This window comes from Macrosteles quadrilineatus, unplaced genomic scaffold, assembly GCF_028750875.1.
Source record: "Macrosteles quadrilineatus isolate MER2022 unplaced genomic scaffold, UCM_ALF_1.0 Scaffold_3__2_contigs__length_128488019, whole genome shotgun sequence".
Lineage (NCBI taxonomy): Eukaryota > Metazoa > Arthropoda > Insecta > Hemiptera > Cicadellidae > Macrosteles > Macrosteles quadrilineatus.
Genome location: NW_026542596.1, coordinates 70,002,147 through 70,015,827, shown reverse-complemented (window position 1 = coordinate 70,015,827; position 13,681 = coordinate 70,002,147). Strand labels below are relative to the sequence as shown.

At 37.7% G+C, this 13,681-nt stretch overlaps 1 protein-coding gene across 1 annotated transcript in view; it reads right to left on the bottom strand.

Moving 5' to 3' along the window:
• LOC128988768 (autophagy-related protein 16-1-like) overlaps positions 1–13,681 on the bottom strand; it is a 204,403-nt gene that overhangs the window by 159,845 nt on the left and 30,877 nt on the right. The gene's annotated exons all lie outside the window — the stretch shown is intronic.

The window sequence follows — 13,681 nt, the reverse complement described above, 5'->3', positions numbered from 1 at the left end:
AAACTCCTCCGTTATTTCTGGACCGATTTTAACGTTTGAGGTGTCTAATAATTCGTCTCAGAAAATACAAGAAGCGTTTATTATTTCAAAGCGCTATTAAATAGCGTGAGCATTTCAATTAGTTACATAAGCATTTAGTGTGGTCTTTTAAACTCGTCGAAAATTATGACTGCTATAAAGATATGTGTCTTCAAGAACATTCATCCTCTCCATTATGTATATTACCAGTCTTAAGTTGTGATTTAGGCTAAATCATTCTGTTAAGGGTTTCTATGAAAGGATTGAAACCCCGACCACTCAAAATGTGTTCGCAATCAGGAATCCTCCCCACCCCACGGACGACCCCCTCCACCTCGTAGACCCAAACATGTTCGCAGTCTGGACTGTTCGCAATCAGGACTGTTCGCAATCAGGAGGACACCCTTTGTCCGGGTACAAATACAATGCACAATTTATAGAATCAGTTTGTTTTGTTTTCAGTTGCATATATGTACACTATGTTCTTATGCGCATTTCACCACAAGTGTACACAAAATATCATCGTGTGCTTAACAAATTCTTAAAAAGTCAATATATGCAGCAGTAAAACGACCCCTTCAATATAACACTTGTCAATCAAACTTAAAATCTATTTCTCAAGGTGAAATAATTCCTGCTTGATGGTTTTAGTAAACTTTCGGGTTTTCAAATAGTCTTCAACGCCTCCCTATAAATTGCACGACAAGATCAAATCCCCAAAACAACCGACTGGTAACTTCTCATGAATCTCTCACCATTAAGACAAAAATTAGCAAATTCCCCATCTGTTAACTCTTTGGAAAACACTCTATTCGTACGGCAACTCTACGCATTCCCAAGAAATTTCGAGATAAGTAGGCGAAAAGTTTGAAAGCCTCAATAAATAACAGAAGGCGTAAGAAGCTGGAAGCAGGCCAAGGTTAAGTGTCGCCCCCGGCCGCCAGGGGCGCGACGGTCAGTGGCCGCTGAGGCGGTGATTCAGCAGGGAATGTCTACAAATATGATGTCATCCGGCGTCATCTTCCCGGCTCATCTAAATAATTACCAACAGGTTTGGAGATCCACTTTCAAGTGAGGAGGTTAATGTACGACCAACTGATGAATTTGAGGGACAGCATTGCACCTTGTTGTACTGGGTACAACAAGGGTGAATTGAGTACAATGGTGGGATTGGTAATGTTATGAGATATTCAGACTAAAATGAATAAGTCAGCGTATTTGCCTTGTGATTCGATTATAACACGATTTGTTTCTTAGAAAGGTAATGGCAAGAAAGTTCCATAGTAACGGCTGTTTCACTTTTGTTCCGCGCTTGAAGGCTAATTTCTTCACATCACTTTTGTTCCGGGGGTAAGCTATTAGATTTCGGGGCCAGCCCAAACATCACTTTTGTTCCGCGGACATCTCTCTTGTTCCGCGCGAGAGGGGGCTGCACTCTCCCTCGTCCAAATCCTCTCTTTCATCCTCCTCCTAGATATTTCTCCTTAACAAAATATCAATAATTTAAAAAAATCAACCTAACCTAACATATGACAGAAAGAATTAGGAGGAGAGCGAAAGAGAGTATTTGGGGGAGGGAGAGTGCAGCCCCTCTCTCGCGGAATAAGAGAGATATCCGCGGAATAAAAGCGAAGTTTCGGCCGGCCCCGAAATCTACCTGCTGACACCCGGAACAAAAGTGATGTGAATAAATTAGCCTTCAACCGCGTAGCAAAAGCGACACACGCATCGTAACTTCCATTTTACGTCCCATTATAGAGGGGTTTCCTTATACTAGGGAACATCCAAACCCAAATCTAGTTTTCGTCTTTGGGTTTCATACAGACACCTGATTTCTATTGCATAATCTCTATAATTGACAGATTTTAAAAGTATCAGTTGTGAAATGTGAAACCCGATTAACAATTTCTAATTGTGAACAATTCCAGGATATAGTGTGACGGCCAAACAAGTGACACACGTGCTTTAGGGTGGGATTTATTCAACAAAACTACTTTTCACCTCTGACTTTTAAACTTTATATCGTCAAGCTCCCTAACTCAAACCGTCAACTCCAACACCCTCGTCGACTCAGCCCAACGTCTACGAAACGAAATCAATGCGACCTAATAATTCTACATTCTTGATCCGATCTGAAACCGCATCAAGGCGATCGGAATATCACTAACAGATGGTTTTGCGTTATTTACGACGGCCGAAACGGCGGAATCGGAGCCGGATCAGGAATCGGGAATCGGGCGATCTCTGCAGTGTTATTGTTTGACGTGAAGATACAGATCTGTTCACGAGAAGGCCTCACGGACCCACCGAGCGTTGACCCAATGGAATAGTGTAAGTCGAACAAGTGACACAGCGTACTTTAAGATAGGATATATTGATCAAAATTCCAATTTCTCCGACCTGTATGGTTCGCAACGTCATTGGCTACAACGAAAGATCGCCACTACATTGCCAAGGGAACAGATTCTCTTTATTTACTAGGCTTAGGACACTCCATCTAGTAATGTTAAGATATTGGCGAATCCTTTATTATTTGTCAATCTTTGAAGCCGGAATTGATTAGAAAGATGGATTTGGATTTAGACCCCTTTAACTGATGGCGCAACACATTATCTGTTAATGCCTCTTATCGCCTTCCATTTCGTCTTTCCATTGTCTGTACGTTATTTTAGACTGTCTAACCTAACCTATCCTCATGGGGCCGGCTTACCCATGCATTACCCCCTTATAGATTTATATAGATCTATAGAGATATATCTACCTCTATATAGATTATATAGAGACTTATAGATCCACAAAGTGGTATACATATGTATACTTTGTGACATATGTCGATAATATTTCAAATCTAAGAATTAAACTACGCCAAAGAGGTAATATTACTATTCATAAAATTTAGAAATAGACAGTCTGTGGAAGTTGCTCTTAGCGAAACAAAGACTTTAATTTTACAAGTATGCCACTCAAAAGAAATTCCAGGTAAAAAACTACACTAAACCGTGTAATTTTCGTATTTTTTAGAACGATGCGTTTAAAATCAACTTTACATCATACTATAACCAAAGAGGTGTACTTAAATGTCCGCCAACGGCATATATAAATAAACCTACACTTAAAACAATCAACAACTGAAAACACTATTTTCCATGCTTTTTAAATTATTCTTTGATCAATTCATCTTAGCAATACAAACTGTTCCATCTATAGAACATCAATAACACAAAACGCAACCACCCAAAACTAGTCCTAATTGATAACTAGAAACTATTTATGCGTCTAGAGAACAAAAGCACGAAGATCTCCATGAAATTGTACCAAAAAATAAAAGCGCTTCCAATGACGTTCTCACGACTGCGGTCCAAAATAATAATGCATAATTGAAGGTTCTGGTCAGTATCAATAATGACCGCAAGTTGAGCGAGTACTGCATCACGAAAGCGTTTTGCTGACCCCTTAAGGGAGTTGTTTGGCAAATATTAAATGAGGCGATTCTTGCGTTGAGGCCGTCATTTAGCCGGTAATCTCCTCTTGTTGTATGAGACAATGCTGTGGTTAGTTGGAAGAGGCATCTTTGTTGTACGCCTTCGACGAAACTGAAATCGTTTTCCTACACGAATGCCTAATAAGGTTCGTAAACGAATATGAAGCGTTTCAAACATAAAATGCCTTTAAAATACACTTTGGTGAGCGATAGTCGTTTGGGAAATTAATAGTTTTTTAGTTAAAAGTTACATAATTTTGAAAATTGTTTAATAACTTTGAAAATATTTTTCGAATTAAATTTTAGTTTCAAAAGATATAATGTTACATGGCCATTGCGGTTATGTATTGATAGCAAGGTTTGGTTGGTATAGAACTTGAAAATAACTTTCATTATTCATTTTAATTTTCGTAAATATCTGTAGCATAAAAAGTATCCAAAATTACTTTCCTTTTTTATTTATTCGTTCGTCCTTTTTAAGCACTATTACAGATTGTACCTACTGCTAAAATTTCATTTTGAACACTATCTTGCAAAGGGTTAAACGAAACGTCGTAAATATCGTGTAAAAATAACATTATTAAAAGGTTAGTGTCTGTTAATTCAATCAGCCAACGCTATCTATTTGGTTATACTTCCTGGAAGCCTAAAACACTCGGAATGTTAACATTTTGTATCGCATTCTTTGACGAATGCTGCCGCACTCATGGACGATTTAGGAATTTACAAACTTCAAGACTAGAAATTTTGGAAACCGGTTTGCTGAAGTTTTGAGTTCCTGAAAGCGGCAGCTTTTGATGTATATTTACTTGATGAGCATATAAAATTCCTACACTCTTAACTTGAAGCTTGATATTTAAAATGAATATAAATCAGGCATAACCAGCTTCAGCAAGAGATAAAAAACGGGATTAGGATCTATGTCCTCATTATAATATATATAACTGAAATGTAGAATAGATAAAATGATTTCATTAGCATGGCGATAAAATGTCTCACTATAGCGTCCCTCCGAAATACAGTAAAATATATTAATCTAAATCGACATCAATATTTTCGTTCACTGTTAACACAATCAATCATGCAATCCAACCAAAGGACTACGTGAAATAGTGAGAACAGGGTGGAACCGTTCCCTCCCTGCCAAAAAAGTAAAAATGCGAATGGCGTAGAACACACTAAAAAGAGATTAAAACCACCTATACACCAACCAGGATTGGACAAACTATTTTTCTCCCTAGATGTTTATGCTTAGATTGCATTGAAGTTGGCCAACATATGACATAGTTGTTTTCATCACTATGAGCGAAAGCGGCTCTTTTTGGTAAGCTATCGTGTTTTACAGTAGTACAAAAAATAAACTTTCACTCCGTGTGATTAACAACTATTTTCATCATACTGTGGAAATAACCTTCTAATCGTTACAAGATTAGACCACATAATTTGAGGTTATACAAAATTGTCATAAATTTTTACATTTCTGTTGTTTACAAACATCCACAAATAAATAGCGTGTGATTAGCAGCGTTTTCATAATGCACTTATAAAATGTTGAGGTTAGCAAACAACAAAATTGACCATTTATGTTTATCTGTTCCGTATTTGAAGTTACCCGAAAACGACGAGTTTGCGGACGATTAAGAGAATTAAGTATGATGAAAACGTAATTTACACGTAATAAAAACATGTACAGAAAACAGTCCCAGGTTCGGCCTAGATAAAGTAGCAGTACCTTGTAGCGAGTTACTGCAGTAAGTTCCAAGTGGTCGAGGTGCGCAGGTGACGAACTCAATTAGTTTCGTTACAACTGTTAAAACTCTCACCATAATTGTTGTGGCCAATTTCTGACCGGAGGTTCGCAGAAAGATAAAGCAAACAGCGCTGCGGAGATGAATTGTTTGCGACGCGCAGCAGGTAATGGCGTACCTCGGGCTCGCTGCAATTATAATGATTGTGAAGCATTCGATAAAATCGCACCGATCGGCCACTGTGCGCTCAGAACACACCGCGGAGATATGTACTTGTGGCTGATTCGAGAATAGGATGTCACTCAGAACGTGGAAAGTGTCGCGTGTTGGGATCTTCAAACTATTGGCGGAAATTGTCGAAGGTATGTATGTAATTTTAAACTTTTAAAACAAATATACATACATATAGTACTCCTCGGTTTCTGTAGTGGGACATAGTTTCGGTTCTTAGGTTGAACCCTTGAACGCATCATTAGGTCTATATGAGTGCTAAGTCTTCACCTACAGCGACCAAGGATTACTACAGTATATGCAGATATGGTCAACCATTTTGAGTACTTTACATTAATGCGGAGGCTAAACAAGTCTTTGAAAAAACATAATGATATTCATGTTAAAAAGTCTATGTAGGCATAAAATGCCTCCATTTGCAAACTATCCTACTCATACTTGAGACACCAGAATCGACCAATAGCTATATAGTGTTAAAAAGTACACAATTTACACTTACTTTTGATATGGATTCGATGTAATAGCTCGTCTATTTATATTTTAAAGCAGCTATGTTGGCCTTTTAAAGGTTGTTCGAATTACTTAATGAAAATACTAAAATATGACTTCCATCAATGGACTGTCCCTTGAGCACGTTTAGAAATATAGAATTTGTGTTCTGAAAATATTTTATTTTATAAGTTTATTAACTTAGTATGTACTATGTAGATAGTTATTTAAATATTTATCTATCAACGGTAAACAGCCAATATACAAAGTGTATAGTACCATTGACTATTGTAATACTCAAAGACTGTACATGCAAGATGGCAAGGATACATCCTGTACATGAAAAGCATACAAATAAATAGAAGAAACTAAACATCTATCTAATTGAATTGATAAATTTACTTAGATTGGTTTGTATTCAGAAAAAAAGTAGTCTTTGAATCAATGGTCAAATAGCGGTGAAGATGGTAAAAACTTTTAGTATACAGTAGTTACAAACTCCAGAATGTTTTAACGAGACTATAAAAACTACGACAAACTGAGGACTTTTTATATCCAACACGATTTAAACAAGATACAGAGAACGTACTGAAAACAAAAAGTGTAGAACACTAGAAACATGTGGATGATAAAAAGATGATTACCAAATTTAATCAATGCATAAAAAGCGAAATGCAGTACGCGTTTTATTTTTTTTTTTTTAGCGAAATACTCTCACTTCTAAATGTTCAAATTCAATTTGCTGTAAAGACGAAATTGCATCTACTCGTGTGATCAAAATCACAGCCTTGTCAAATTGACCCCGACCCCGCCTATCACAGTTACATATAGCAGCGGAACATTATGTATGGTATATCATCAAGTTCTAATTGGCGTGGCGATCCAACGGCCAATCTCAATTAGAGAGTTACAACTCATGTATTTATGCACTCGTCGGATCCCATATCCGCAGCGGTATATCCTTGGATACAACGAACTCACCGGGTTCAAACTCAGGTCGAAGGAAGCGGAATTTTCATAAACAACAAAACTAACTGCAACAATAAAACCCGTCGTTAACAAAAGTCGCGACATAGAGTGTGGGAGTTAGTTTTGGTACTTTATAGTTGGCCGGACTAGGTTATAGTTCTTGGCTTATTTTATTGTCATAATCCTGGCGCGGAAGAAATTTTGTAATACTATACTTAGTTATTTTTATAGTAACTTACCGTTATTCAGAACTCAACTTGGAAAACTATTGAGCAACCCATTCCAGAAGATATTGCTTCATATTGTTTTAAAAACGAAAATAAACGTAACCAGTTGGTATTTTTTATACAGTGTTCAGTTTTAAAATCAAATCATTTCTACAAACTTCCGTGTAATATTATTTTAAACCTTCAACTCGCACCAATTTTTATAATTTTATAGAAAAACATTTTTCCACAGACAATAATTATGTCGCGAGATTTGAGGTGAGTGTGGGTGCTTAAGTTTGTCAGGTCAATTGTACAGTAACTATGTATGATATAAAAACAACACGATGTTATAAACCAACTTCAGATCGACGATCAGAACAAAATCAGACAGTGATATTCAGTTCACAGAATTCCCCCTGACTACTATCTTTAGTATCCAATAGTCAAAGTCAATGCTATTATTCAGAATAGTTTAAACATTTTAACCTAATAGATTTACAAAGTATTTTTAAATTGACCTAGATAGTTTGAGGAGCTCAATCACTGTATATGTCACGTTGATTTTGCCTCATTATGGGAGTATATCATATTACAGAAGCGCTGTGTGTGTATCTCTAGCCCTGGTAGTAACTGCTGTCATAATTTCCCTCTCCCTATAAAAATACTTGATAGTCGCCCTCGGTTTGTAGCGGTTTTTCCTCGCTGTGTGTCGTAGGACTGTTTTATTCGCTATTTCGAGTTTGTGAGTTATTTTATAATTGTTTTATTTAAAAGTGTAAATGTGTACATGATAAGTAAAAGGACCATATGGTCCAAACCTTACCTGTTAAAAAAACATGATAATCTTTGATTTACTTTTTTTCATTTATATACCTGTCTGATTTATATGATGTCTGGTTCTATATAATATTGCTACTTAACTTCATATCCTCTTGCTCCTAGACCACGCTAGGATTCCTCAATGTCCCTAGTGACCCGAATTCCAAACAAATCCTATTGTAACAAAAATATTCCAACTCCGCCAAGTTGCACGCAGCGGTAACGGTTCCTCGGATCGATATTCCGGTCAGTCTCGGCGGCGGAGTGGCGGAAGTGTTTCAGATCTGTGGTGCATTGTTTGTTGTTTGCCCAATGATCGGATCACAATGGTAGCGATTATAGGGAGTCGTGTCAGTGAGGCCATTGTTCCTACCTCTGGGAATGTTTGTTCGGTAGTGTTGGCAACAATGCTCGCCATACCCGCCCCTGTGCTAATTGCCAATGTCATTGTGGATGTGAAGGTTGGTAACAGTGGTTCATTCCTTGGCTGATCAGCCGCCGCGCTGTTCGCTGAAGAATACAATGCTGATTGTACTTACTGAAGCGTGGTTGGAATGTGGAAACAATTTGACAGATTTGGAGGGATATGATTTGTACTCAACTGAAATACATTGGAACAGAAACGACGGTGTAATTGTGAATTGTAAAACTGAACTTGGAGTAACATCACAACAGATATCAATGGGTGAGGCGACGGGATTACAATTAGACTTTTACACTGATAACAGACACTTTAATGTAGTAGCCATATACCGTAGTCCATCTATGAACTATCATTCATTCGTAACTGATCTAAACAACTACTATAGCAATGTTAATAAACACACTACTTACTTTTATGTTGGTGACATCAATATTGACATTTTACATAGTTGTCAAAATGTTTTTGAAAAAGACTATTACTTAAACATACTTTACAGTGTTGGCTTTACGGATTACATAAACAAACCGACAAGAGTAACTGAACGATCTGAGACCTGTATTGACCATTTATTTGTAAATCACTTTGATTATTCCGCAATAAGTTCATGCATACTTAAAACAGATGTTACTGACCACTATGCTATTGTTGCTAAACTTGAATACTGTTCTTCTAAAAATCTACACACAAAAACAGATGACAACGAAACAATCACTTACATAGACCAGAAATTGCTACAAGAGCTGATTGAGCGTCAGCCATGGGACCATGTTCTGGCTCTGCATGATGTTAATCTCTGCTGCGATGCATTTATTAGTACTTTTGACCATCTTAAATGCCAAGCGACGAAGTCTAAATATAAAACCAGTAGGCATAAGAAACTAAAGCCTTGGATCACAACCAATCTAATTCGTGGGATACGTGAACGTGATAAATTAAGTAAACGTGTAAAAACGCACCCTTTCGACGAAAACTTAAAAGTCAACTACCGTAATTATCGTAATTGGCTAAACCGAGAAATCAAGTCAGCAAAAATTTCCTATTACAAGCACAAAATTCTCGAATCAACTGGACGGCCAAAAGAATTTTGGAATATAGTAAATGAAATAAGTGGTATAAAGAAAATTCGTGAAAAATTTCCATTAAGTCTTTTTTATGAGAAATCCGATAAGGACGGTATAAAAAAAGTAGCAAACTCGTTTAATAACTTTTTTACAAATGTAGGTAGGAATCTTGCTCAACGCATACCGCAACTGGCTGGACCTCCGCTGATTGACGATTCAGCGTTCAGAGTCAGACATGAGTTCCGGCTAGAGCCGGTCACCGACAGCCAACTTGAGTGGTGCATTAGGGATTTGCGTGGTGGATCTGCTCCTGGTATAGATGGAATTTCGGCGATTTTATTACAAAATAATATTCCGGCACTGATACCTCCACTCAAACACCTAGTTAATCTAAGCATTCTCTCAGGACAATTTCCTGACCGTTTTAAGATAGCGAAAGTAGTTCCTTTGTATAAATCTGGCACAAAGCAAGAGTTAAACAATTATCGCCCAATATCCCTGTTGAATGTTATGTCTAAGATTTTAGAAAAATGTGTCAAAATACAATTGCACTGTTATTTGGAAGATAATAATTTGTTATCAGAAAGCCAGTATGGTTTTAGGAAGAGTAAAAATACTAGTGATGCTCTCTTCGCTATGAATAAATATATTTCGGAGTGTATTAACGGAAATGAAAAAGCATTGACTGTGTTCATTGACCTTGCAAAGGCATTTGATTCCATTGATAGAAATATTCTTTTAAATAAAATGGAATGCATCGGAATTCGTGGTTTGGCCCTAAAATGGTTTAGTAGTTATTTGAATAAACGAAGCCAGTTAGTTTCTATTAACAACAATTTTAGCGATATACGTGAAATAGACTATGGAGTTGTCCAGGGCAGTACGCTGGGACCATCCCTTTTTTTAATTTACATAAATAATTTAGACAAACTTCCAATCACAGGAAAGCTCTTTTTATTTGCCGACGACACTGCAGTTATATTCAAAGGTAATACTTGGGACCAAACATTCAATGTAGCGCAAACAGATATGTTCCTTATTCAAAAATGGTTCTCCCAAAATGTATTATCAATGAATGTTTTAAAAACAAAATATATGCCAATTTTCCTCAGACAAAGTAGTAAGCCTCCCACCAACCTCAGACTAGTGATGCATGTTTGTGGAGATCCAGGTGTCTCTACCTGTGGTTGTTTACATTTGGAGAGAGTAGATCATTACAAGTACTTGGGAGTGATATTGGATAGTAGGTTAAGATGGGAACCCCATATTGAATATTTAAAGACAAAACTTAGGAAATTAATTTATGTTTTTAGAAACGTTCGCGAAATTCTTAACATCAATGAAATAAAAATGTTATACTATGCATTTGTCCAATCAGTACTTCAATATGGAATTATAGTATGGGGAGGAGCTAGTAGCAATATTTTAAAGCCTCTGTTTGTCATACAAAAACTAATTATTAAAATAGCTTTTCAATTCAACAGGCGATTCCCTACAAATGTATTATTCAAAAACACTCAATTACTTTCGGTGCGTCAACTTTTTATCAAAACTTTACTTGTATATACCTACTCTAATCAAGATTTGATAGTGACGCCAATCACACATAACTATTCCACCAGAGGAGCTGTAAATGTAGGTATGCAGGTACCCCGAGTTTTCAAGTCTGCAAACCTTACTAATGCTTTTTATATTGCGAATTTTTTGTATAGGAATATACCATCAGAGATTAGAGATCTACAGGTATCTATTCCAGTTTATAAACGCTCGGTAAGCAGTTGGCTGTCGGAGATTGGGCTCGATCAGTCTGAGACACTTATCGGTTCAGTATACAATACCTAACAATAATTATACACAAGTACAACAAACAATATTTAGCGTACATATATCAGTAACTGCAACTCCATTCACTCGACTACCTTTTATTTAGCATTAACTGTTCCTGTAGCTGTCTCATAGCTTAGTTGTAAATAGTATTTTGATTAATTTAGTTTTAATTTTTTAAGAATATTTCTAATTTGTAATAGAGCTCGTCCCGCGCACAGGTCTTTTACGGCCTATGCGGGACTATTGTTCGTATTTTGTACATGTATATATTGTAAACATTTTTGGAAATAAAGCAGATTTTGATTTGATTTGATTTGATTTTGTCATGTTTTGGCTACATGTACGATACGGCACTATCCGAGCCCTACCCACTGATCCACCGAATCACAACTTCGGTGCTCATATGGATTCCATCGGGCGCACATGAAAAGAGCCCAAAAACTCAGGCAGACGCTTGAAAAGCGCCCGGACCTCTAAGGTCCCTCCCAGGACGGTGCGAAAAGAGCCCAGACTCTTCCTAGAACTTTCACAACGCGTATTCAAAGGAGGAAGAACCATTAACACAGTTGAAATACATTAATTTATTTACAATATTAAAAGATATACTGTTAAAAGATACATTATTAAAATATAGATTATTAAAGATATTTACATTACTAAAGAAATAGTCTGTTTACCTAACCTAACCTAACCTAACCTATCTTAACCTAACCTAACCCAACCAAACACAACACTATTTCAGAACACGAGTCATCGTCCTCTTCCTCAGGTACCTGTGGAGACCCGGGCTCTTTCCATGCTTAAGATTTGTGAACCTTTTTGGGGATTAACATTTCGGGCTCTTTTCATGTGCTCTGATTCCATCAACCATTTACCAAATGACGAAGGTACCTCGCACCAAACCCCTTCAAATCTGGCCAACACCCCAACCACTCGTAACCATACTCTCTACTTTAGCACGTCTTCCCCAGGGAACCACATACCGCACTGTAAACCACATACGGGGACTAAATAAACACATCGACCCGCCGTTCTCCCGCGACTGCGCCGTATGTTTTCCCGGGAAATATGATTTCTAGACGCAGTTAGACGCGCATGAGCGGTGACGAGCACGGTGGGCCACTGATGTACTGCTCTGGGCGATCTAACACGACACGGCCTGTGCGCAGCGTGCAATGTGCGCGTGCAGTAATGTCTTAACTGTGAACACCAACACTAGCACTACACATGCGCGGTGTACCGGCGCTGTACACTGTGTACGCCTCGAGGGCATCAACAGAAGCTGGTGTATCGACGATGGAAATAAATCTCCGCGGTCGTGTTCATAGACTCTCCGTCTGCCTTGTGTTTAGAAATCATTATGGTTGGTTCTTCCACAAAATCAATACGTAGGTTCTTTATGGGCACGTACACACTGCATAGACAGACACAATAATTATCCAAATCAACAAGCTGAAATTTTCATTCTGGAGTTTCTCTACGACCCGATCACGTCAACGGTAGAAGTTGGGGATCCCTGTTCAATAAGTATTCTCAAAACAGAGAGAATGCTATATCTTGAGTAGCCCGTTGTGAATGGGAAAACTAGGATTATATATTACATCTGTTTGTATCTGCATTTTATTTTACCAATTAATGTAATGAACCTTGACAACAAATTGTCACTAAAATTAGAGACAAAATGTTGTACTCATTGTTTATCAAAAATGTACAGTTTATAAAGAAACCATCACGACAGTGTTTTACAGGATGCAGAACAACATCAAAATCTCAAAACTGAGAAAAACCCGGACATTGCAATTCCGTACCCTTGAGAAAACTAAAAAGAAAATTAATAATTGAATCGTTACCAAAACAAATTCGCTTAAAAACTGCTCGATCAGATACGGGGGACCATTGTCATGTCAGCGGGGCAGCCAAGTGGGAATTGGCATGCAAATCAGAATCAGCGGAAGGGAAGGAGGAGATATGACTCGGCCTAGACCTTGCCTCGGCCTTGGCCCGGCCGGCGACCTCTTAGCCTCACCGTGCTTTGTGTCATGTCAACTCAGTGACTCACTGACTCCTTGATTGGGCACTGTTTACATTGAGGGATTTTATCCCACATGCGGGGACTTTTTTACTGCGAGAGGGATCAAATGAAATGAGTGTAAGTGAATTTTACAAGCACACTACTCTTTAAATTGACTACATTACTGTAGTTACGTTGAGTGATTTTATCGATATTTGGGTGTGTGAGACCAAATAGGAGTGTTCAATCAGTGTGTTTTAAGTTCCACCTCCTAGGACGTAAGGTTCTGATCCGGAACTGATTTACTCACTTCAGGCTAGTCCTAGAGGGTAGCGGCACTATCAAATAAATAAAAACAATTTTGGTGATTGGCAGAAATTGAACCCAGGACCTC